This window comes from Dermacentor andersoni, chromosome 4 (assembly GCF_023375885.2).
Source record: "Dermacentor andersoni chromosome 4, qqDerAnde1_hic_scaffold, whole genome shotgun sequence".
Classification (NCBI taxonomy): domain Eukaryota; kingdom Metazoa; phylum Arthropoda; class Arachnida; order Ixodida; family Ixodidae; genus Dermacentor; species Dermacentor andersoni.
In genome coordinates, this window is record NC_092817.1 from 96,650,674 (window position 1) to 96,677,354 (window position 26,681).

Genomic DNA, 26,681 nt, shown 5'->3' on the forward strand with positions numbered 1-26,681 from the left:
TTTCGCATTTCGCCCCCATCGAAATGCGGCCGCCGCGGCCGGGATTCGATCCCGCGACCTCGTGCTCAGCAGCCCAACATCATAGCCACTGAGCAACCACGGCGTTTTTTTTTTTTTTTACTTTTTCATGCGTGGTATATTAGTTTCGCCTGGTACCCTCACTGAAACAAAAGAGACAGATTCGTTTTGTTTGGTGACTGCAAGTACGAGTTAACGGGTGCAGGTTAATGGGTTCAGTTAATGGGGACAGGTTAATACATTGGGCTTTCGTAATAAATTACGTATGCAAGCACTCTAGAGTATTATGAGCGTGCATAACGAGCGGGAGATAATTGAGCCCGCTGGCCTGGCGGAACTATAAAAGCCGCCAAGATCAAATTTAGCGAGAAAGCGTGGTACGCTATGTGCGAAGTATGGATGGATCAAACACAGCCTTTGTAAAAAAAATTCTTACTCAAGTGTTAGAGCGTGTGATATTACTACTATCAACTGTGCTTACCAGTGTCTCAACATAGCTATAATTTACAACAAGTTTATGCTTTGCGGAAAGCAGACGGGGGTAACTGCAATGTGCGACAACATTTTTGCGTTCCTTGTCCAGTTAGAAGCGTTGAAAATAATTACTGACAGGAAATTACTGAGAGGAAAAATATGAAATTTCTTTCCCTACTTTCAGGCGTCATAACATGTTCCGACAGGGCTTCAGCGATGTCCTCAATGAACTAAACAAGACATCTTGTTTTTAATTGGCGGAAATAAAGGGCGCATGATATGGGCAATATGCAGGTAAACTTAAAAGACAGGGGACTGATTATGGTATTTGCAGTAAATTACGCATGCAAGCGACCTGGAGTTTTACAAATGTGTTTTGCGAGCAGAGAATTTGTCCCGCTGTCCTGGGAAAACTGTGAAATCAACCGATATCAAATCTAGCGGAAACTTGGATGGGGCAAGGTGGAGGACCAGGGAGGAAGGTGCACCATGGCGAATATTTTTGCGTAGTAACATGTGGTGCTGATGAATTAATGGCTTTTTTTAAAATTCCCCAGCAAGGAATACTGCGAAGCATTACTTGTGGTCAAGGTTTCAAATGGAACAGTCATATATAGACGGACTCTTTAAAGTATTCAATATAGTCAAAAGAAAGTGAAACTTTTATTGCAACTGTTCGAGGGAAACAGCGTCGCTGGAAATTGGATTGTAACTATCCCAAGATCGCACACATCTGCCGCCTTCTTTCTTGTGAATATCGAAAGTAATCTATATTGATTGTACTTCGTTGCCTATAACCTCGACAATGCTGTTACGTAAACTAGGGACACATTTATATTATAGCCATAAACATCAAGTACAATTCCTTGTTTACTTACTAAACTTATGCAACTGAATGCGCATTCGTTATGTGCGCTGTGCTGCTGCTACTGGGCGTGATGCGCGACCTCTGTGAGGCACTCATTGCCTTTTGTCCATGTATCATCTTGAGATTTTACATAGTTGCAAGAAACAAATGCAAATTCAAATAATGGTTCGGGCCCCCGTGTTTTACCAAGTGTGAGTGACAAATAGTTCTATGTCTGTTAAAGACAATTATAAGTGACAGACGCATTTCTAGGCTCTTACACTTATTGTAATATATATACATTACATATTATATATATATATATATATATATATATATATATATATAGAGAGAGAGAGAGAGACCGGTCAGATCGTTTGCGGTTTGCCCCTTCCGCCCCCCCTCCTCGATATATAATTGGTACGCCACTGACGCCTGGTCATTCGCGTGCACAGTCAAGCGAAGGGTGTCGCGTTCGAATGACCGTGTTCGTCCATCATGGCGTCCCGCTCCTAGGCCTTCCGCTCAACGGCTCCGCGAAGCGGGTGTGCGCACGCGCGAAGGGTCAGCACCACTCGCCGGTCCCAAGTACAAAGGGGAAGAGTCTACTCGCTGTCTCGCCCGACTAACCCCGCCGTGAGGTGGCGATAGCAGCGCAACACGCCCCATCTTGGTGAAAAGTTTTCGGGCAGCGCCCACTTTGGCTTTCTTTAACGCGATGTCACAAACCCGCGAGAAGTCACCACGTCAAAGTAAAGTATACGCGTTTAACATGTCATTAATATGCCAAACAGCAATGAATTATTTTTTCCGGAATAGCCGGAGACTGCCCCGTCCTGGGAAGGATAGTGCATGACTGCTCGCCGAATGTTCCGGCACTGGCTAATCGCAGCTGCCGGAGAGAATGCATCTATTTGCACATAAAAATATTTACCTCGCTGTGTAACGTTGTCGAGCCCTTTCGACACGTACATGACATCACTTTATCATTTTTTTTTCGCGATAGCGCTGCTGCGATATTTGAAAGCTACTGGATTCATTCAGCGTCTGTGATCCGGACTGAGTGACCGAACGATATCCCCAGTAGACTTTCTCTTTTTCTTTTAATCTTCCCGTCCCCTTTTCCTTTTCCCCAGTGTAGGGTAGCCAACCACGCTCAGTCCTGGTTAACCTCCCTACCTTTCCTTTATCATTGGCTCTCTCTCTCTCTCTTCGCAAGGGATCTGCCTTAGCGCCGTTCTGAACATTCCGTTGCACGCCGCCGCGATTTTCGGCCAGCCATCGCAAGCTAAGCAAGGCGAAGCGGGTCAATCGCGAACGCGGGTACCACCTTCCTGATTCGATTATTTACTTTCACTGCGCTAGCTCGGCCGCACCGAAAGTACCTCCCCTTCTGCATGCTCCTCGCCTCTTGTCAGCCAATTTGAATCTAAAGACTTGCGAAAGTATGCAATTCTATTCGATTTGAAAGCCAACAAACGTAACCTCCTATAGACAAGGCGAGAGTCTGAATGGGCTGTTCCAACACCGCTCGATGCCTGCGTCGGCTTTACGTAAATTTGACGTCAGTAGATTGCAATAAAAAGAGATCGCAATAATGTCACGTTGCAGGGCCCAAATACTTCGCACCTTATTCCCGTCTTGATTAGAAAAATTGGCGGTGCGACCAGAATCCAAACCATAGTCACCAAAACCTTGTAGCTATAGAAACAAGAAACAGGGGAGAAAGAGAGAAACGGTAATTATAAAAAACAGTCCTAAATAGCATTCTTGCGGTATAAAAAAGTCGTATCTGCTTTTGTTACCCTTTTTATTCACCCAACCTAACTGAAGCAACCTAACGCGCAACTAAGTCGCCCTACCTTCAGCTTTGGAATAAATACTCGCAAAGGAACCTCCAATGTACGAATATAACTTTAAGCCGCGGTGCAGCTAAGTTCAATTAGGCCTATCGCAGCCACAACGGCATTCTGGGAGAGGTAATTTTAAACCACCAACTTTCAGTGAAACTCACACCGTGTTTGAAAAAAAAAAGAACTTATCCAGCAAAGGTGGGCACATGTCTGCCTAAATTCATTTTTTTTTTTCGATGAATACTTATACCGGATTTTTCACTACGCACCCGACTTCAACAAACTTTATTTTCATGTCGAAAAGGCTGAAACCTTTTCTACCTCTTCATATCGCACCGTTGAGCCTTTGTTAACTTAAATATGGCACGTTAGCTGCTAGCCGTCCTGCGAAACATTGTCATTTAAAGATTCTTTTTGTATGCTCTTCAGCGAGTACAAAAACTAGAAAAGACAACTACTGCATTTTCCCGCGAATTCTTCATCGAAAAGAGCAAACACAGCATTAAATCGACGTTTACAGAATTCAGGGAGATATCAAAGTATACAGAAAACAATCTAACTAGTGCAGAAAAGGAGAGGGCCTAAACAACATTGAGACAGCCTCCACGAACCTTATAGAGACCACTTGCGGCTGGCGCCACTCGATGGCGCTGCGGCTCTTTACTACCACGAAGTAAGCTGTAAAGTGGGGAAAGGACACATAATGGATAACATAGCGAATGTAGCGCCAAGCTAAATGACTACACTATATCTGAAGACCTACCAAGCCACCCTGGAGCAGGACAATCCTTCCCTGCTTGTTTTCTGGCCTTTAGACTTCCCTCTATTTTCTAGGGAAGAACCACGCAACGCATTCCCTCACCAACGGATTTATAAAGCGCCATTGTCTCGCCCAACTACCCTGTCTAGTAAAGAGGAAAAGGGGGATGCGGTAGGGAAGGAACCTCAGGCCGTAACTATTAGCGGGGAAAACGGAGGAAAAACAACGGGCACAGTGAAAAGGGAAAAGCCCGCGCTTGGGATGCACCACTGAAGAAAGGAAGGAAAATAGGGAGTAAAGCGAGGCGGCGGGGAGAGCGAGGGCACTGTCCGGCGGCGGTAACTATTGGCCTAGAGAGGAGGAAGACGCGTTTGTGTGGGTAAGGAGGCGAAAGAAAAAAAGGCTGGTTGCGGGATGCCTGAGCGGGAAGGAAAAGTTTAAGCGAGGAGAAGGGAAGAGTTGGAGGGGAGCCGAACAGGAAAGAGGAGGACTTTCGAGAGAGGGAGAGGGGGGAGGAGGAGCCAGGGCCCCCTCCACCGACCGGGCCTTGGTTCGGTCCGGGCCCCCAGTCGCCGGAGCCCAGCGCCAGTGCAAGCAGCCTGGTCGCGGCTGCGCGCCCTGTAAGCGGCGGCGCGGCGCTACACCACTGCCCCCTTTCCCCAACCGACGCCGAATTCGACGACTGGTGCCAGGATTCTCTCATCGCCGGGCGCCGGTCCCGAACGCCGTCGGAGAGTAAGAAAGAGGAAGGACTTTGAGTGACTGACGCTCTCGGCAGCCTGCCGCTGTGCTCCTTCTCGTCTGTGCAGTGCTGCGGTGCTGACTTTATCAGCTGTTGACGCGTTTCTTCACTTCCGATCGACAACTTTGCTGTGGCTGGCGGCAGCGGCGGCATTAGGCAGTGCGTAGAGGGCTGCTCCCGGATCGTTTTCTGCCTTCGTGTGCGCTTTTCGGGTATCGCGTGCATCTCGCGCCTGGGACTCGGAGGACAGTTTGGTGGAAATCGTCCGACGCGCATCTCCCGCTCAACTTGTTCGCGGTCGAGAAAGTGCCGCTGCGTCAAGAGCGCTTCACAGGTCCTTGCCAACTTGTCAACACATATTAAGACATCTATATTTCTGAGACACCATGTTATTTAATCTCATTCCTGGGTAATCTACGATAACTTTGCATTCTCCGCACTAGTCACATCGCTGTCTTGTCGTCGCTATTTATATTAATCTTGTTCCCTAAGCGGCCCATTTTCCTTAAGCGAACTTCTTTATTTTTCCTTGCAGAAATATTTAGTTACCTCCTGTCTTCAGTGCTCAATATTGAATCTTTTTGTCGCGAGTTTTGTCGTGTGCTGCGTTTGCATACCCGTAATTTTTTTAGAACTGACCAAATTCGGCGCATAGCTCATGGGCAGAACCCACTACTCTGCGCGCGACGACACCGAACAGGACTTCTAAGCACTAGAACACTGTTCTTGGCCTGTTGGCAAGCAGCGAATCAGTGCTGGGACAACTTGTCTCGTGCGCTACCACGCCCACCACCGCGGCTGATACCCAACAGAACTGATACCCATCGGTGAACGAGAAACCGTGCTAAGGAAACACGCGGCTCGAAATTCACATCCGCTGCCTGGATTATCGCGCACGCAAGTCGCGACGCTATAGTCCGCTGCAGAACTGCTCCGGGAAGCTGTCGTCCCTTGCGCGCCGAGCTGCGAAAACCGCAGTCTCGGTAGAACGGTATCTTAGCGCGGGCTTCTGAGCTCGGCTACAACGCATCCGTCGCGTGACCCGGAACGATGTGACAGACCCGCACGCCGAACGCTAATCACCGGCAGTGATAAAACGCGAGGGAAAAGTAACTCTGTTGCGCTTCTTCAGCGACCCCAGCATACGGCCGAGTTCGAGTCGGTGCTGTGACGGCGAGTCGACGAAGGCGCTTACCTGCGGACGCAACTTGGAACCACGCAGCCCTAGACGCGCGGCGACGACCTTCCGGAGCACGCGACCGAGCCACAGGCTTCTCTCTCGGAGAGCACGGTAAGTTTTCAGGGCCACGCTTTCTGCGCGGCCCCGCGTCGCGAACGCTCTACAGGTACACGCTTCCAGCGTGCCCGCCGCACAGTTTGAAGAATGGAATGTAGCGGCTCCTAAGAAGTGGCGCTCTTTGACGTGCCGCCTACGTGGAGGGTGTTTTTCTTTTTTTTTTAGCTGCACCAAATGTGTTAAAGATTGCGTATGGCAGATAGCCCAATTCTAACCCTTGATTTAATCGAATCGATGACGCGGCCGTTACTTGCACGAGAAGTTAAAATGTTCCGTTGAGTAATTTGCGTAATTGCGCTTATTAGCTTTTCATTAATTACTTTACGCCACGTATTTCTTATCTACAAATAATAGCCGCTGAGTTCGCAGGGCGTACCCGCTTGGAACGAATTCATTGAACAGCGCCAGTTCCGAGATGCTAATTTTCAAATTGTCCGACGAAATGCATTGGCGTCCCAGTTACTTTTTTTTAAAAAACCGCTCTTGTATGCATTGAAGCACAAAAGTACTTGGAACTACAATGCACTTCGACGGACACCTTAAAAATGAACATCTCGGAAGTGGTGTTGTCCAGAGAATTCGTTCTGAGCTGATACAGCCTGCAAACTTAGTGGCTGTAATTCGTAGATAAGAAATATGGGAATCAAAGTAATAAATCAAAAAGTTAATTAGCGCAATTACGTCCAATATTACATTGAACATATTGGTTTCTGGTTGAAGTAATGATCGCCTCATCGAGTAATTTAAATAAAGGGTTAGAATTGTGCTATCTGGTGTAGGCAATCTTTAAAAAATTTAGTGCAGCTAAAAAAAAAAAACACTCTGTATGTAGAGAGAGGAATTGGGTGGGAAAAGCAGGGATGATAACCGGAATAGCTTCTGGTTTGCTACCCTGCACGGGGAAGTGTAAGGGTAAAAGAATGTTTAAAGGAATAGCGGGGAGATGAAGCAAAGGCATAGAAGAAATAGGGCAACACGAGTGGTTGGACATGCAATAACTTCCGCTCCTTTGAGCGGGATTTCCATAGATATGCTATAATGCTGTCATATAAGAACGACCCAAGTTAGGGTAATGTAGTCGTGGGGTTCGGCGTTTCTGTAATAATTTGGGCGCAGAAAATTTTATCATGATACCTTGTTCCAACAGGTCGTATAGCACCGGTGTCGAATTGCCTTCCGGTGAATTCTGCCTAGTGGTGTCAAGGGAAGTTCGATTAAAGCAATAAGTACTTTTGTTGTAAGATATACATTTCCGTATATTTTTTGGTTTTCACTGATCTTTCACAAGGCTGTCACATAAATTCGTCTTGAATGTTTGGTAAAGCAGTATACTTGCATTTTCCTGCCTTTTTTTTTTTCATCAAAAAATGAAAAGCCACAATCGTAGCGATTATAGCAGACACGAGCTAATGAATAGACGTCGATTATTTTCACTGCCCGAGAGGAGGCAAAAGCCGACAATGACTGCTTTATTAAATAAGGCGCAAGGAAAAAAGTGAAATCAAGATGCGAAATATTGGTGAAGTCAAAGCTGCGATAAGAGGTAAGCCTACTTTAATATGTGTTCGAACACTAATGTAACTATTTTAGGGCTACATTTATTTACGAAACAGTCCTGGTATTTTCTATGACCTAGCACCCTTATTCACAAACACGATTCCTCGGCAAGGGTAGTTTGAAAAATCCGGCACAGTAATAGTAGTTGTGATAATGAATTCCGCATTAGTAAAAGCGAATGAACAAATATGTCTACGTAGGGCCAATTACTTGCATCTAGTATTGAAATGCGGTTGGAATGCGTCTGCACGAGCGTCTACTTCCAGAGGAATAGGAAGTAGTTCGCAACATAAATCAGTATCATTATGGGAGATGTGCTCGTCACACCACCACTTCACTGTCACAATCCAAGTAGCTATGATTCGTGCAGGCACAAACCAAACACAACGAACAAACTTGTGACATGCGTGGGACGTTTGCGACTGACACGTCTTTTATTGCACGAGCAAAAATGCACAATTCGGAATATTCCTATGGAACGCGCATGCGTGTGAACTTTCATTTAGCCTCCCCATAAGGTGCCCCCGAACTGAAAGTTAAAAAAGTTCACATATCTCGAACTTGTAATATACAGTCTTATATTTGGTTAACATAAGAATCAACATTCGTATTATTATCTTGCGCGTTGATCATAGACGATAATACGTGACCCCAAAAAAGATGCCTTTTATGTCATGTCCATAGACACAGTGGCCCGTAACCATTGAAAGAATCTCCTCCTTCAATTTTCCGGCGCATATACCGACATTACAGTTCTGCAAACCTGTGGGTGAGTACCATAACTTGTCACTGCCCTTTGCTCACATTTCCCCAGCTACAAACGTTGCAGTTTTCATCACACTAGCACGTCAACCAGTATGATTTCCGTGTGGGCAGCTTTTAGGCCTATAGTACATTGAAGAACTGGGGGTTGTCATGCTCAACCATCGAGAAGCTGCTTGAACCTCTAAACTGAGTGGCCAATTGAACTAGTTAACCCCTCTATATTGCAGCTCTTCGCAATGCCTGTTGTTGCATCTTGCATGGGCAATATACATTTGTTTTCAGTGCGGCAGTGCGGGACTTACGCAATACACAGCAACAGATGGTCAGATTGTTCGTGAGTAGCTTCGTTTGTGCAGCAATGAGCCAAGCTATGTTGTGAGCCGGCTTTCGAAGAAACAAGAGTAATTTTCCATACAACACCAGAATGGTACACAATGATAAATCATAAGTTTACTGAATATGATGGCGCTTCTCACACCACATACTTGGAAGGGGCCTGACCATCGAAGAGCAAGTGGTTAGCAAGTGTAAAAGATTAAATGAATAATAACACAGAAATAAAGATAATTGTAAAATCGATCTATTCGTAGCCGTCTTTACGATTTACCGTAGCTACAGCGGTCACAGAACCATTCTGTTCAAGCTGTTGTGAGAACTACATTAAAAGATGAAAAGTAAGAACAGACAAACTCCGACCAAAAAAGAACTACATTATTTTAAGAAAACATTGGAAACCGGTGTTCATTTTTTATTCCAAGCGCTTGGGCACGTGCCCGCTGGCAAACTCGCCCACTTGCGCACGTACGCTGGACGGAATACCTGATTGCGGCCCAAGTTTACAGAACCATGAAAAAACAGTAAATTCCGGGCTTTGGAATTGTGTTTTCCGCGAAAACTCACATTTCGGATAAGCGCGAACGTAGAATTCCTCTGCGCAGTTTTTCCTCATGAAGACTGGAGTCACAATAGTGTTGCGAAAACCTAATTATATAAATGTCAGGATAATATAGTGTAGATATCATAGTTCCCCCTTTTGAGGAAATGGTTTTAAGTGGGAAGCAGTGTATTGGCAAGAAGCAGTGAAATGCAAATTACATAATCTGCACCGCTTCCTTGTATGCATTGCCACCTAACCTTGCACTAAGAGTGCCGCTGTGCGCATTCAATTTTCATTACTGATTTACCATGATCGGCATTCAGAGAGGCTGCAATTTTATTTTGTACTGCGTGTGCTTAGGGCCACTGCAGCTCCCTACCCCCCTCCCCCAACGTTACCGCTCAGGCGGTGTCCTACAGCACCATCTCCGCGCACTTTGCTATCAGTCAAGGCCAGTAATGGCACAGATGCCATTTCCCACGACCATTCAGTCCTGGCGTGCACGCTTAACGCGAAGAAAAGCAAATACAGACTACGTGCTTATTCCAAGGCGTGTGAGGAGGCTGATGTTCAGCCCGCTGTGAAGTCTTTGGCCGTAAAATGCCTTGACCACTTGTGGGTTCATACGCACTCTATGGCGGTGCAACTTTGAACATTCGATTTCAATAAACATTTAAGCAATTGTTTCAGCCAACCGATCAGTCAATCGATCGATCGATCAATCGATGGAGTGATCAATCAATCAAAGTAAACACACAACCATCAATAAGCCGGGCCTGCTTTTGAAGGCTCCTTGCAGCCGTCATTCCCACCAGTTAATCTGTGAAGATGAAATGATATTTTCTTGAACTTTTCGCTATATCTATTCTATTTTCTTTATAAGGCACTCATTATTTTGGCTGTGGTAGGTTATTTTAGTATATAACGCGCCAAACCACTCATTCAGGTAGCACATCGCAGGTCCATCACCCATTATTGTGGAGATAAAATTGGCCTACCCAGGTAGGCGACGTATACGGTAACCTAGTAATTGTGTTGCCAAATCGTGACCGCTGACATCAAATCTACAAACTTTTCTGAATTCCCACATGCCTCCAGGTGCGCACTCAACTTTGCCGGTCATATTGAAAAGCTTCAGGTGGTGAAGTCTCTAGTGACAAGATGTGTTTCAGAAGTCTACTGAATATAGTTTCCAGAAGACAAAAGCTTCGCAGGTTTTGTTTGTAGACAAATTGAAAGGCAGGTTATGGGCAGAGCATTCGTTATCTCTTATTAGTATTTTCTCAGCTGTCGTGCATGGACATTCTAGGATAGCGAAAGAAAATCGCACCTGCACACCGTCGTTACCAAGAGTGAAGGCAACCGGTGGCATATTTTTGACCCAGTGTATCTTAGCCTCAAGAGCAGCCTACATCATTTAACATTGCGCAAAGACAGAAATTATTAAATCCGGTTATCAGGATTAAACACCCGAAGGTGGGTGATGATGTACGCATCAGTAATTATAAGTGGATGCCTTTAAAATTTTAGTTTACTTTGCATGAACGGCGAGAAACTGCTGCCGGCGATAAAATAAGTAAGCAAAAAGTCATATTTTGCTGAATAATAGTACCGTTGTCGTCCGACTGCGAGGTTCGATCGGTGCTCATTAGTGGCTAACCTCAAATTTGCCATCAAGTGCAAATCTCGACATTTTGAGTGCGCCTTTTCCGCGAACTGTGTTCGAGCGTTCCCAACGTTCCTATGTTTGCGTCCATAAAAGTTCAAATATGAGCTGCGTCTGGAGGTAAACATAAATGGCCGCTCATTTAATGGTTGGATAAATATCCTGTATGAATTATTTCATTCCTGATTTTTTGCATATTTTACAGGAACCTTGAATACAGCCATACATCCACTATCCAACCGTCACAAGCAAGATCAGTTTTCATGTATTTCAATACTTTCGTTCCCTTCGACTGTTCCCATCTTTCCCAATACTCAGGCGAATTCTGCAGTGCTCTTCTATATATGTAGGAACAGCATCTGAATATTTTGCGCTGTTCATTTGTGGTTCCTTGTTTAAGCGCTGTGCTATATTTAGTTCGAGACGCGGGACGGCTAAGCAGCTGAATGACAAAAATCAATCACTCCGTGGTCTAGAGTCAGTGATCTCCGTGTACTGCTGTGTGAAATTAACTTGGGCATCACCTTGGAGCGATGATAGAGAAAACGAAAGATCTGATGAAAAGGGAGGCTGAGCTTGGTTGGCTATCCTGCATGGTGGAAGGGGGAAAAGGGAACAGAAAGGTGAGAGAAGAAATGTTCGCAGCACGCCACTCCCATACATGATCAAATGTTCACGGTTCAATAAGTCGCAGGCGGTCGCACAAGCGTTGTGCGGATCTGAAAAAAAAAAAATAGAGCAGCGCTTTTGTGCCTTTGTGCATCGTAGACACACAGATTCACGCTTCAATAATGTCAGGATTACGAACTACACTAAAAAAAATATCTTGAGCGCAAGCTTTGATCATGCAGTGCCGATCGAACAAAAGAGCTGAAACGTGCAGAGACAAACTAGAAGAAACTTCTCTGTCTTCATTAAGTGCCACTTCATTATGGCAGTAAGCCTAATTGCTTTTGTTTCTTGGCGCAACCTGCCACTACTGCAGCAGGTAACACGTTCTTTTTACGCAGTGTTTTACGACCATATTTAAAAACACATCGGGATTATTAACCGTCCTAATGAGCAAGCTAGGGAGGTCGCGTTCGGGAGTCACCCTTACCTTGTTGAGAAATAACAACCCGATCTTCGGCTTATAAGCACGTGTCGTTATTTTCATTGCTACACAGGCTCCAAGATGAAGGATGATGGCTTCTTGGAGTGACAAGCGTCGTGCATTTCTCTCGGCATGTCACTGACCCTGATATGTTGGATGTCATGCTAATCAAGTACTCGGAACTGCTGTCGAGCAGTTTTCTAGCGAGGTTCTCGCAGATCAATTTCTCTGCTTCGATGACTTATAGGCAGCCCCACTTCTTGAATAAAGTAATGACCAAGCCTAAATAATGCTCCTAGGCAACACATTTCATAATCGGTTGCTTAATAAACATACGTTCTTTCCAGCGCCATTGAACAGGAGCTGAAAGCGCTTGATTATAAACCGTTACCTCAGAAACCACTTAGCAGTGTTTTTGAACAGCAGTGAAAACATCAGTCGATAGCCGACGCAGCCCACCGCTCAGGGAATTCAAGAATCAATTTGTTGTTGAGACGGGTTTATAAATATACAGAGGCATTCCGTGTAATCACTGAGTCATTTTCTTGAGTCTCAAAAAGTACCTCTCGAAATCAGCTGTTCAAGGCTGAGGGCAAAAGAGAAAATTTGTGCCACTGGTTGCATTTAGAATGGGGCCCCGGAGTTGTGAATTTAGTTTCAGTTTCAGTTTCAGTTTGTTTGTTTATTCAGACACACATTGCCTGGGTTGAAAGGACTAAAGGCAGATGAACTCTGCCTGACTAAGGTCCCTCCACCCATACATTTGCTCAGAAGCAGTGAGAATAAAAAAAGAAAAACAATGGCTTTGTACATTAAAGCGCCACAAAAAGATTTTCATGAACAGAAGTAACATCGCGATGAGGCATCTTAAATTGAGTAACGGAATCACACAATAATGCATCAGCAATAAACCATAACAAGAACAAACGCGTACATAAATGGCAACATATTAAAAAGTACAAAGTTTGTGCAAGCGTTATACAAAATGTAACGTAACCATTCCTAGCAATGTATAACTGTTAGAAAATGCAGCAGAACACAGCTATAAACGTGTTCTCGCGAGGATTCTTTTCCAACAAGAATTCGCCACCTAAGAAGCTCAAACTCACTAAGCTCTTCGGAGCGCTATAAACTGGTCTTGGCCATCCATCGCAATTAATGGCTAGAAAAGCGCTCCCTAGCGCATGCACCCAAGTTTCTACACGCACATCCAGGCAAGCCTGACCACGCTGGCACCCACCTGTACGCCTTTGGCGCATGTTGAGAAGTGACTGACGGACTCCTCCTTTGTTACGTACAAGTCATGACCGAGCTGATCCGACACATCGGCTAGGCAGACAACTAGAACACAGCGGGTTAACGCGGACCACGGTTTACGGATTAAACTTCACTTCGTCTCTGACGCCAGCATGTCACCGTGAAAAAAAAACTGCCCAGTTGAGAAAGGACTGTAGATGGATGGAGGGATGGATGGATAGTTGTAGGGATTGATGGATGGAGGGATAGATATGAGCGTCCCCTTTGGGTGGTGGGTTGTGCCACCATGCTCGTGTACCAAACTTTCTGAACCCCTATTCTGAACTTTGTTTTTGTGCGCCGACATTGTTTGTCGTTTGGTTACTTTCCTTCCACCAATCTTGGAATTGCCTCTTACGACGTATATTACGCTGTAGCGGAGTTGAGCACCATCTGAAGGTATTACAAGGTACCGCGCCCGCCACTTTATCGCCTATGAGGTATGCGCGCGCCGTCCCGCGCAGATCTCGAGACCATGGCCGCTCTACGAATTTAAAAAATGCTGATAAATGAGGTTGTGTTTGAGTTTACGCATAACAGAATTATGTTTTCTCGTATAATAATATTACAATCCGACGCTATCATGTCTGTAGGTTATGTGTAAGTCGTACTTTAGGATTTTTCTGACGTGTTTTGCTTCGAGAAATTCAGTTCCGTAACTTCGTTACGCTACATGGAGGGCCTGCGTGGTTCGGTGTGCGTGGTTGAAGACAAGTTTTTGTCGAAACGACGGCCGACGCTGAACGCGGGACGCCCAATTTTTTGCGACACGGGGCCCTTATCCCTTTCGCGTAAAAATGTCAAATTGCACGTCAGCGCAGTGTGAGGCGTCTACTCTGTGGTGTCCTCGTCACATCGCTGCGCAACGAGACAAAGCATGCTGCGGGTGATGAGACAAAGAAATCCCTTTAAAATATAGACTGGTACTGAAATGGAACTTATATCAGGTTTATTGAGGCAACTACATCTCTGCTTGAAAATCACTTAGTCCCTCCCATGAGCTGGTGTTGCCTAATTTTACATGTTCATGTCATCCCAACCGATAAATACTCTGATCGTACACTAAAAAATGAGCCTTAGTAGAAGTATGTGTGCTCTGTGGAGATGCGTTGTCTAATGGACATGAAAGCTGAGCCATCAATCTATTGTATGGTCGCCTCCTACATGCTACTCTGCGCATTCACTTCCACGTAAATAGATATGGTATGTGCCGGATGGAAATGAAAACCGAGCGATAAAGGGAGGGCGTTAAGGTCACAGTACGGCCTTAAAAGTGTGGGTTCAAACAGCACCCCTTTCTCAGGTTCTGTTTTGTTTACGCGCAACGGTATCCCAGTGGATATGGCGTCACGCTGCTGAAGACAAAGTCACAAGTTCTATCCCAGCCGCGGCGGCCACATTTCAATAGAGACGAAATGTAAAAAAAAAAATTCTTGCGTACTCGGATTTAGGTGCGCTTTAATGAAACCCAGGTATGCATACCGGCGGTCTTTGCTCAGCGCACGAAGGTCGGAAATGAAGGACAGAGACGAGTAAAGAGTGCTAACCTCTAACTAGTCTGTATTTGTGGACGAGCATAATACATATGTGCGTACATATGTACATAATACATAGGGTGTTTGCAGAAATTCCGCTGTGTGCCCTCGATGCGCCGAACCCCACTCAGAAGACAGCTGCAGCGCAACTGCGTTGAAGTGTCCTAACTGCCAAGGTGATCACTGCGCCTCTTTGAAAGAGTGTCCTCAGATCAAGAAAGAGATCACCATTTTTAAAGAAATGGTGAGAAACAGCTCTACCCAAAAAGAGGCCGCCGTGAAAGTTCGGTGAAGACGACGACACCATCGAAAGCCTTCACGACAAAAAATATCAACTTTAAAGAAAAGTCGGCTCGTCAAGCAGCACCATCAGCGGAAGTTTCCAGCACCCCAAAGACAGTTGTTGGAAGGGCGAAGACTGCCAGATCTCTCTCTACAAATGAACGGCCGCCACTTACGCGTACACCACCGTCAAAAGAGCCACAGAAGAAGCCGCCCCCAGTACAGCAACGTGCTGTATCCGACGAGTCACGGAAAACAGATAAACAAGTGATAACTCTTCTTAGGCTTTTAATGTACGTCATTCACGTATTGCTAAACAACATGCACACACAGTCTGTAAGAAGTGCGCTTCAAAGACTGGACACTCTGAGACCGGTGCTGGCAACCCTTGAGTAGATCATGGCTCCCTAGCAACTGTCTACCAGGGAGCTACTTTTCAGTGGAATGCCTACGGACTCAGAGCGCGCATTTCGGACTTCCGCCGCTTCGTGTATGCCAAAATGTTTCCCATTATCGTCATTTGCGAGCCAAACTTTTCGAACACGATCAGGCTTTCTGGATATTAATCGTTTGTCGTCAACTGTTGGTGAAAACATTAAAGATTTGGTGTTTACTCGCCGTGGCTTCACTCACATTCATCACCCTGTGCCACCTAATGACGATAATTAATATATATGCCTAATAGTAAAGAGAGCGGTTTACATTTACTGATGTGGGCGCCTACCTACTCCGTCAAGTCGATGTGGTCACAAAAGACTACGAGACGTCCTTTCCTATGCTCCCAATCCCTGTGTCATTATAGGATACTTCAAGGCCCATCATACACTTTGGGTAAGTTCGAAGATCAACGCGGGAGGCAGAGCTCTGGCATCTTTCGTCTCCAGTAATGAACTTTGGCTCTTGAATGATGGCAGCCCTACGTTTCTACGTGGCTCCACATACATCAGCTGTCGTGACTTGGCTTTTGTCTCACGACGCCTTGTCAGACGTGCTGGGTGGTTTCCGGACATGGAGGCGCACGGAAGCGACCATATCCCCACGTATGTCAAGATCAGAGCATTGTTTCCTTCCAAAATAACGGATACGATCCAAAGAGTAGACTGGAATAAATTTCAGTCTGTCATGGAAGAACACTGCGAAGCCAATCCTTCTTTCGACTTGGAAGAGGCAACCAAGAGCGCGGTGCAAGACACTATGCGTACTCTCACATGCTCTTTGAAACTGACGGAATTTGATGTGGAACTAGAATGACTTCGAACAATCAGACGACGTGCTGAACGAAGATACCGGCGTACTAAGGCAATGGACGACTTACGGATCACCAAACGCAAGCAAAAAAAGATCCAGTGCCGGTTAGACAAGCTCGAATCGCAACGTTGGTCTGCCTTCTGTGAGTCGCTAGGTCCACGCAAGCCTTCATCGCGACTATGGAGAATGGTGCGCGGTCTCCGGACATCCCCCGTACAGCGGTTCCCATTCAAGGCTCTAGCCCTCTCTCAAGAGACCGGAGATTGACATGGCAGAGAAGTTCTGCGCCACATTATCCAGCCAACTCACAGCTCCCAACATTCGACCGCATTCGAGTAGTTGTCCGCCTCCACGTGATCACCGCATGAATATACTATTCTCAATCCAAGAACTCAAGCCAGCATTAGCTTTGTGTGGCCGTACATCAGCGCCAGGGCCTGATGGAATTTCCTGCCGAGCTCTGTGTCAACTGGGTGAGCGAGCGAGAGTTGTTCTCCTTGAGGTGTACAAAGAATCTTGTAGAAATGACACGCCACCAATAAGCTAGAAGACTAGTCGCCTTGTTTCACTGCTGAAGCCTGGCAAGTCGCCGTTGGAACCCTCATCATATAGCCCGATCACTTTGGCAAGTTTTATGGGCTAATTAATGAAGAGGATGGTAGTAGGACGCCTGGAGTGGTACTTGGAGTACTACAACACATACCCGGACGCCATGACGGGCTTTCGACGTGGTCCATCACCGATCGATAACGTCGTCGACCTGGTCACCTACAGCGTCTCGGCGCTTCTTTGTTCCTCGACGTCAGAGGGGCGTATGACAACGTTACGCATGACAACGTTACGCATCCTCTCTGCTCTCGAAGAGGTAGGAATGAGTGGTCCGATGTTTCAATGGATACGGAGCTATCCCTCCATATGATCCTTTTTTGTAAGCACCGAGGAAGGCCATATTTCTCTACATTATAGCTACCGCGGCGTCCCCCAAGGTGGTGTACTTAGCCCTGTGTTATTTAATCCAGCCCTAATTGCTCTTTTTGAGCACGTGCCCAGCACAGTCAGGCTGTCAATGTACGCGGATGACATCTGCATATGAACATCTGCAGTAGCACGCCTACAGCTACGAGCGAGAATTCAGAGAGCTGCCACCCAAACTGCTCTCTACCTCCGTAATCGAGGCCTGCAAATTTCCTCCGAGAAAGGCGCACTAGTGCCATTTACGCGCAAAGCCATCACAAACCACAGCATCATAATAAATAGCCAAATAATACCATATGCTCAATCGTACAAGTTTCTAGGTGTCATAATCGACAGGACTTGTCATGGAGCCCCCACGTATCATACGTGGAGAAACGGTTGACAGGCATTTGCCACCTGTTCAAGTTTTTCACTGGGAAGACTTGGGGAATGTCGACAAGTGCTGTGTTACAACTGTACAGCGTGCTTTTTCTTGGCTTTCTGCGACACAGCTTGCCAGCAATAACCTACACAGGCAAAACGAATCTACGCACAATACAAAGTGTTCAGGCTCAGGCGCTCCGCATATGCCTAGAGCGCAGCAACAGTGGCTACTATAGGAATCGCTAGAGGCCACTTTGCCAAGACCTACATTAAAATTGAAGCGCTGAGGATCTATATAAGGCATCTTTTCCGGTCTCCTCGCCACCACCTAGCCTGTCTACCAGCGGACAGACCACGCGCATCTTTGAGCGAAACGATAACCGCACATGGTTAATCATCGCCAGCTTGTTTCACTGCGGCTGCGCGACCTTCGATTCCTCCATGGTGCCTCGCTCACCCAAACATCAACCTCACAATATCTGGCATCAGGAAAAAAGCTGATCTATCATCACCAGCCCTACCGTGACTCTACGCATATATACAGTGATGGATCTGCCCTGCCAAGCAGCTCCGCTGCGGCAATCAGGATACTTGCGAAGGTTACAACTATCAAATTTAAGACGACTCACGCGACAGCATATACGGCAGCAGAGCTCGCAGCGCTCTTTACCGCCATTTATTACATTCTGATGAACCGCCACACAGGTAGACGATCTTCTGCGATTGAAAGGCCGTACTGCAGTCTCTACTGTCACCACTACGACGTGGACCGTACGAATATAGTATTTCAGATTATAGAGACATTGTGCCATATAAGTGATGCGGGCCATGAAATAACTTTCCAATAGAATCCAAGTCACTGCTGGATTATCGGCAATGAACGTGCCGATCAAGCTGCCCGTTCAGCCCATACTGAAGACCAGGCAAAGCGCCTGGTAGAAGCCAATTATCCAGTACACTTGTTATCTTCGGTGGCTGAAAAGTTGCCCAAAGTCCTGCAACGAGGACATAAACCCGAGAAACGTGACAGCGCTGAAAAAAGCCGGCTTGCCGTTCTGCCATATGTGCACAACATTTCGCACAGGTTAAGGAAGATTGGCCAGGGCGCTAGAGTGCATGTGGTTTTCCTGGCTCCAGAGAAACTACAAAAGCTATGCAAGTGAGTCAACGCACCACGCGCGAACTTTTCTTCGTGCTCCATTAAGCACAAGTCGGGTATCGTCTTGTGCGTAGAAGGAATCGTTTACTCAATCCCATTGAAGTGTGGCTAGGCTGATGTTTAGCAGGATGCGTTGTTGGGCAAGTCGGTTCATTGTATTTGGAAAGAGTGGATGCGCTTTGTCGACAATCACAAGGAAGAAGACGGGACAGGCGCAACTTATGTTGACGGGACTTATGTTGGTCAAACTGGCAGATGCCTCAACGACCGCTTGCGCGAGCAGCGAAACAACGTGTACAATAGGGTGCAGGGGCATCTTGGCATTCATGGCCGGGATTGCAAGTGCAACCCCCTCCTTCATCAGTGCGTGATGTTGGCAAGGCACAGGTCGCCGTTAACCCGAGAAATATTAGAATCGGAGTACATTGACAATACATGGGGCCACTATGTAAGCACCCCTTCCATCGCTCTGTCACGACCTGAGCGAGATTATCTGGCCGCGCGCAGGCCTATCGTGGGCAAGTGAAGTGATTTCACTTTATATGCTGGTTCTGCGTATCACCCTTTTTTTCTGTGTGTTTTCCTGTTTTCCGCGCATATATATTATGCTCGCCCGCAAATAAAGACCATTTGGAAGTTAGCGCTCTTTACTCGTCTCTGTCATTCCTTTCCTACTTTCGTGCGCGATGCAGACACCGCCGTTATGAACCACGAGCAACTCGCCCAAGACTTTACTCTAAAGCGCAGGTGAGTTAAATGAATCTGGAGTACCCCCACCATACGACGTGCCTTATAATCAAATCATAACTTCGGCACGTAGTATTTATCGGATTTACCTTTGCCTGTGTAATCCAGTCAACCGCGATTTAGTCCCATACTTATGATTTGGGAAGTTACCGCAATGGACACACGGGACTAAGAAACAGGCAACACGAAGCAGTTCTGACAACTATTCATTTAATGAAACGATGGCCGAGCTTATATAGATCAGGCCCCGGGAAAGGAATAATGTAACCAATAAAAACACAGAGCGACTTTCAACAGGGGTGCAGTACAAATGCTAAGGTAAACGCTGATAGACTAGGGAGGCACCGAACGTTTGCCTATCACGTGGAAGGAAACAAAAGTTATTTCTGACTAACAGTAACTGACGGCGAACTGACACATTCTCCAACCTTAAAGCGTCGCGTAGTCACTGCCTCTTCAATCTCTTTCCAGATGGCTATTTCTTTCTGCCAATAATCCCAGTCTTTGATAACTTTCCACGTGATAAACACGTGTTCGGTGCCTCAGTAGTCTATCATCGTTTATTTTAGCATTTGTGCCGCACCCATTTTAATATCGCTCTGTGTTTTTATTGGTTTTCTCAATGCTTTTCGGGTGCACACGTGCGTTTGATCTACATAAGTTCGGCGTTCGTTTCATTAAATCAGCAGTTGCCAGTGCCGCTTCGGGTTGTCTTTTTCTCCTCCCATGTGTTCCTTGCGGTAACTTCCCAAATCATGATTTACCAATTGGCCGACACGCACACTCTTTTTAATCCCATCGCTCTAACTTCGTATGCGCCTCGCCAAATAACATGATCCTCCAAGGAAGACTACCACCGTTTTCGTGATGTGTAGATGCACGAGTACAATCTATTTCATCTGCAACATTTCAGTCTGCTGCCTGTACAATAAAGGTGTTCACAAAAAAAGGATATTTCGGCAACTATTTGTAGTTCTCTTCTGCTAGCGACGTTGGTTGCTCATGTCCTAACTTTGCACCCGCGGCTGCGCCTTCATAATATAGCCTTAAGACCTTCATAGGTTACGTACCTACCCAAGTTTGTAGAAACTTTAGAATGCTTACGTGCACAGATACTCTTTGAGAAGTCACCTTACTTGCAGTTTCACGCACAGAAGTATTGACTACAGGGCATGGTCAACGGCATTCAGTAGTAATGGGAAAGAAAGATGTCGTCCATTTGCTCAACCTAGGAAGGGCTAATACCGTCCAAATTGTCTGTTCGGCGAAGAAAGGAAGTCACTGCATTAGATTAAGGTACACGCAGCATAATAATCGCTGTTTTGGCTTGTCGGCATTTTATTGCACAAACTCGCTCAGCTGTAGCTGTACAGTGAGAAATTGTTTAATTCGTCGAGTAAATCGAATGGTGTCACAAAGTTACCTATTTGCATCATGAAACAATAAGACCTCATGAAGACATTTTGTAATTAACAAGAATCAACGATACGTATACTGCGACTTTGTTCTTTCTCGAGAGAACTAAATTTGAGCGTTGCATAAAATTGCTACAAGGGTTATCAGAAATCTAATTCTGGGCCTCAGAGATCTGCATGGCGATATATCTAAACAAGACAAAGGTTCACAGAAAGACGGAGGTTTCAAGTGATCAAGATTTGGTTCAGCAACACATGTCTCAGATTGCAACCAACGTTTCAACGCAGGGTGTTTGTCGGCTTAAAATGGGCAGTGTTTTGATCATGCGAAGAAAGTATTCTCTTGGCCACAGTGAGTGCCACGATGTTACTCCCAATAATCGCTAACAACTCTGTTTCGAACAACTTGGTAAAGAAGGAAAGGTGAATCACATGCCTGCTTCTCACCTCGCTTTGCTTTTACTTTATATGCTCGGAGTAACGGAATATTCTTGCACAATCATAGCTATGTAATAAATAATGGTTAATAGTTTATGTTAACCATGTTCAACCATTCGTTTGTCTGTGGAATTGTATATGAGAGTAGTACACGTTTCGTGCTTCTACTTCACTCGCACACGAAAATGATCAGTCAGCGCTACCTAAAAGTATATGCAATTATTTTTTTTTATTAATTCACATATTCAGAAATATACTCTTAGCTAAAAGTACACCCTTTTAGGTGTATGTCTGCCACACAACAATAATCGTCATCTTCCTTGCTTGCGTTTCCTTTCTTGAAAACGCCGCGCGCGCTACTTTCTTGTCGGGAATGCTATGTCATGCTGATAACGCGCATGCCGTTCGTTACTCGGAAGTACCGGGCTCGCAGCGTTAAAGAAAGGAAATGCGGACAAGACAGATGACGTTTATTGGGGGGTGGCAAGATACAACCGAAACGGTATAATTTTGTTTACAGAACTGCGCTCATCATTCCAGATAAATGTTACGAGACAGACAACATGCTGTATAGTGACAGCGATGTTTTAGTGAATTAGCTGAATAAGCAACTAACGATCTGGTCTGTTCAAATTTTCAGAAGACAGATGGCACTGGCAACTTACTGGCACCTTTCACACAGCTGTGCTATTAAATAAATGTTTCTGTGCCGTTACTAAGTCGTATGCATTTAGAACTATGTGTAAACAGGTCACCCTGTGGAGAGTTCTAGTCTTACCAGTAGATAGTTACAAGTTGGGTAACTCTAGGGCTATATATTTCTTTTTTTTTTATTACATCATGGTAGTACTCGGAGCGCATTCTGTGTTGTTCGCACAAACTACTAAGGATGAAAGATTGCCGCCACTCGGCCACACTAAAAGTATATACGTAGCAGTCCCGTGTTATCAGTGCTCTCTGCAAAAGACAGTACGCCATAATAGTGTACGGAAAGTCGTTCTGTGATCATGTATGCACGCACATTTGTTCTTCCTCGTGTTTGAAGCTGCAAGCAACAGGCCAAGAACGATACTCTCTTGTAAAACTTTTACTGAAGACATTATTTCATAATGCGTCTGCCCTCACTCTAGCATAAGGGCAGACGATATACTGCGTTCTTCTGCGAAAGGGCCGTCCAGTATTGTGTGCCTTATTGGAACACACGAATGCGGCGAAGCAAGATTCTCTCCTCAACAATCCCTTTATATACGAAGAATGCGGTCCAAGCCTCGGAGATATCGTGTCATGACCGCCTATAGCACGGGGCACCGCTCTCATGAGTGACGCCGAGCTTCAGCCAGCCCTGAGAGGAGGGAGAGAAAACATCGCGTCGACAGCACAACAGGCGAGATATGACGGATGGTTAAAAATGATTCGCATACGCATAAGGAAAAACAAAAAGACAAGAAAGTAGACTACTTGCAAGAGGAAGACACATAGGCTGGCAATCTGGAGACGAAGAAATAACAATGAAAAAGTAAATTGCCCTTTATTTCTTCTCTTGCGAGACGATGCCCCCGAAACCAAGACAAAAGGGGCCTGAGAGCATCCGAGCAGCAAAGTTTTTCTCATCGCTTTCGGACGTCAGTGGCTCAGCGACCCGTGCGTTTCGTTCGAGGGCATTTTATTTGCCCCGCTCGACGTTCGTTTTGTCGAATGATTAGTGGCTTCCTTCCTATTTCGTTGCCCACGCTCGTCTTCGTCTGCCCCTTCTTCTTCGCCGCGGGCACTGAGTGTCTGAGTGAAAGAGACGGGGGGGGGGGTTCGGTTGTACTGGCTTCTCACCAGAGTGCAGCAGTGTTTATGAGGCAGCTTGTTTGCTTTTACGGCGTACAGCCGAACGATGGTAGGCCAAACAAGCAAACATGCCGGCGCATCTGGCGAAGAAGACAAAACTAGGAAATGGATTTCACGAATAAAAAAAAGGAGATCTGGAAGAGCAGCAATTGTAGAGAAGAAGGAAGGGAAGGAGGCGGGGAAGAGGGCGGGCAGGGAAGTTATGTGCTGCTGGGACGACATGAGGGGCAGTAGTGTGGTCCAATTCCCAGAAAAGATAGCCTCCGAAGCCGGCGAGGCGCTTTGGCGCATATAGGAAAAATAGAATAGTAAGAATCATAAAAGGAAGAGAAATAAACAGATAACCATAGCGGGCTTTGTTTTGTGAGAACAGGCGGCAGTTACGGCGTCTTCGCCTCGCATCCACGCATTCTCTCTCTTTCCTTCTTTCTTTCTTTCTTTTTTGAGCGGGATGAGAAAGTCTGCCGAAACGGGTGTCATCGTCAGAAATAAGAGCCACCTGATACGCGCTCTGGCGCGGCAATTTCTTCGCCGCCCGCCACGTCTATCGGAAAGAGATGATGGCTTCTCACCTCCCCCTGCATCCTAAGGCCTATAAAGTTGGGCGCTACATGATTCAGGAGGCGCAACAGCGAGATAAAAATAGAAAAAAAAAGAAAGTGCGTGACGTCGACGGCGCACAATAATAAACGGATTATCGAAGGCGGAAGCGCAAGTCTGGAGACGATAAACATGAGCTGGAAGAAATTGAACATGAAGGCTTCCTCGTGAAGAGCAACGTGAGCTTCATGGGAAGAAGCCATTGTTGATAAATGTTATCAGGACGTTTACTGCGATGAACTAAGAGAAACGGTGAAAAAATTAACCGATGTCTTTAACGACGAGAAAATGTGCTCGCGAGCATCTCCGGAGCTTCTAATTGTGTTATCCCTTTTTACCCGTGGCTTCCTCGAGAGCGTAGGAGGTAGAAGTTGAGACTGGCACCGAATTGTCGGCTTGAGAAGAGCGTTGCGTGTTAAGTTGGGTGCAATTTAGGGCACCGACTGCCTTAGCAACTGATACCGCATACGCGTCTGTTGAAAGGCGCCCTCGCAGTTTCTACGTGGATGTTATTATTGTTCTGCAGTTTTAAACACTGCACGCGATCACACCATTGCACCGTAACTTCTCAAAACATGTTTTTAAATTCAGGAAGTTATCATTATTCTTACTCGTGTTATTGAGTCTAAAAGTTGCGTTTACCTTAGTGAGTGTTGAATGTAAAGAGTAATTGTTGAGTACGCGAAAATGGGAATGTTCGCTCTTTCAACATTGACTAGCCTGATAAGTCTGCGGATGGTTCTTTCATTTGAGCTGTCACTCGTGGTTTCTCGAAAGCAATGAACACAAGAAGGAGCGTAGTTGTTCTTTCGGAATTTATTTCAAGCACATGCGTCGATGTTTGCTCTTGCAACTATACAAAGCCCGCGGGTTAGACATGTGTTTACGCACATTCATTGTGTATGTGGTAACAGCTTCACGCATGTTGTGTGGGCATTGCTTTCTATCGAATCAAAATGTCACTGCTTTTTTTTTTCTCTCATAGTAGCTGAACTAGTTGCTTCGATGCCTGTTTCGTGAGTAGTTTTGTTAACCTGACAGCTTGAGAATTGTTCGCGCGAACTTCGTTTTCAATGCTTTTGGCATGTCACCATGGCTTTATTCATCACTCGCTGTTCCTTATCATTTACAGCCAATCTGTTAGACTCTAGTTGGTCCAGATTTTACGTGTCCGCGCACGTGCAGCTTACACAATAATGTGCGCCGCTCCTGGAGACAGGGCGACGAAGCGGGAACGCACAGTGTGCTTCTCCAAGAGGCATCACATGACTTCCTCAGGTCGCATCATCACACGACGGAGACGTCAATGTCGGCAGCTTGTGTGTAAGTCGTACTTTACGAATTTTCTGACACAGTTTACTTTGAGAAATTCAATTAGTTGAATAATGCACTTGCGCTTGACGGAGGGCCTAGGAGAATGAGGATGTATGCTGCACTTCCGCAGATGTATGTGCGCGCATGACGTATGTAGGCAGATAATGTATCTGTCCATGATCAATGCCTCCTTTACTAGATGCCTGCCGCGTTGTCCGGTAAACTCGGTTCCATGCCCTCTCCCTTTTCTCGTCTCAGCGAAAAGGTAACGAGCGCCTCTCATGGCAAACGCCTGCAACTTAGATCACGTGCTGCAGCCTCTGAGATTACCAAGACATCTGTCACCGTCTCTGATGCCCGCGGGAACGCTCGCTAACAGACGCCCGCCCATATCGGCTCTACGAACGTGCCGGCGGAAACATTCGGCCGCCGCTGCCGCTTCCGCCGGAAGTAGAAAAGACAACGAGCGCCACCTGGCGGAATTTATGCTGAACTAAGTGAACCGCCGCTACAATACGAAAGCGAGCAACACGGCGGGCATCTAGTAAAGGAGGCATTGCCGTGATGCGTGGGCGCTCCGCCCGTTGCATATGTCGCACAGCTTGTGCTTCAGCAGTAATCGACATTATGGCAAACACTGTCCTAAAATCGTACCTGTGGCTGCGGTCTCTCAGACAGATCTCAAACGGAAGCTACAAAAGGGCTTCGTCTTTGAGTTTCCCCACGACAGAAATATGTTTTCTCGTATATTTGAATTGCAATCCGAAGCTATCATGTCTGCAGCTTGTGTGTAAGTCGCACTGTACGAATTCTCTGACGCAATTTACTTGGAAAAGTTGAATTAGTTCAAAGAGGCACATGCCCTTGGAGGATGGCCTAGAGGAACGAGCATGTGTGCTGCACTTCCGCACACGTACGTGTGCGCGTGACGTACGTCGCTAGTGGTAGTGGTGCTTGTCTCATGTCGGCAACAGCTTTGCTATGCACCCGCTTTCACAGCGTGGAATCGAGGCGGATATTTTTTTTATCTCACGCCTGAGCAGATTACTTGCCGACGCCTCTAAGATGCACCCTCGTTTTCTTGCGCAGGCCTAATAAAGAACTTGTAGTCCATATGTGGACTACAAGTTCATATATGAACTACAAGTTCATATATATGGCTGCCGGCAAGCTCGGCCCTCCTTGCAACAATCTTTTTTCAGGACAAGTCGAGGTCTTCTCAAGACACTGAGAGAGCGCATAGATCGCAACGCCTTGTAGTTAGGGGCTTCTATTAAAGAAGTTGTTTTTACATCATTTGTTTACCTATTGCGTTCATGTCCAATAATATTGGTGTGAAATGACCTGCAATTCTTACAAACAATAATGATCGTTAATTATAATTAGAAAATGCATTTAAAGGTTAGTCTCGAAAAAGAGGGCATCGCACTCCTTGGCGCTGTTGGTGCATAGGCTTATTTTTGAGATTGTTCCCTCGAATAGCGCGAATGTTTGACTGACCTTAACTCGACCGAACATTGCATT

The 26,681-nt window shown here is 46.0% G+C and overlaps 1 protein-coding gene across 3 annotated transcripts in view; it reads left to right on the forward strand.

The window, feature by feature from the left end:
* The first annotated feature begins 4,536 nt into the window (after positions 1-4,536).
* Positions 4,537-26,681, forward strand: part of Octalpha2R (alpha2-adrenergic-like octopamine receptor) — a 743,760-nt gene continuing 721,615 nt past the window's right edge. For all 3 annotated transcript variants that reach the window (XR_011893885.1, XM_055074062.2, XM_050183531.3), the window contains exon 1: positions 4,537-5,985. The gene's annotated coding sequence lies outside the window, so the exon portion shown is untranslated. The remainder of the gene's footprint in view (positions 5,986-26,681) is intronic.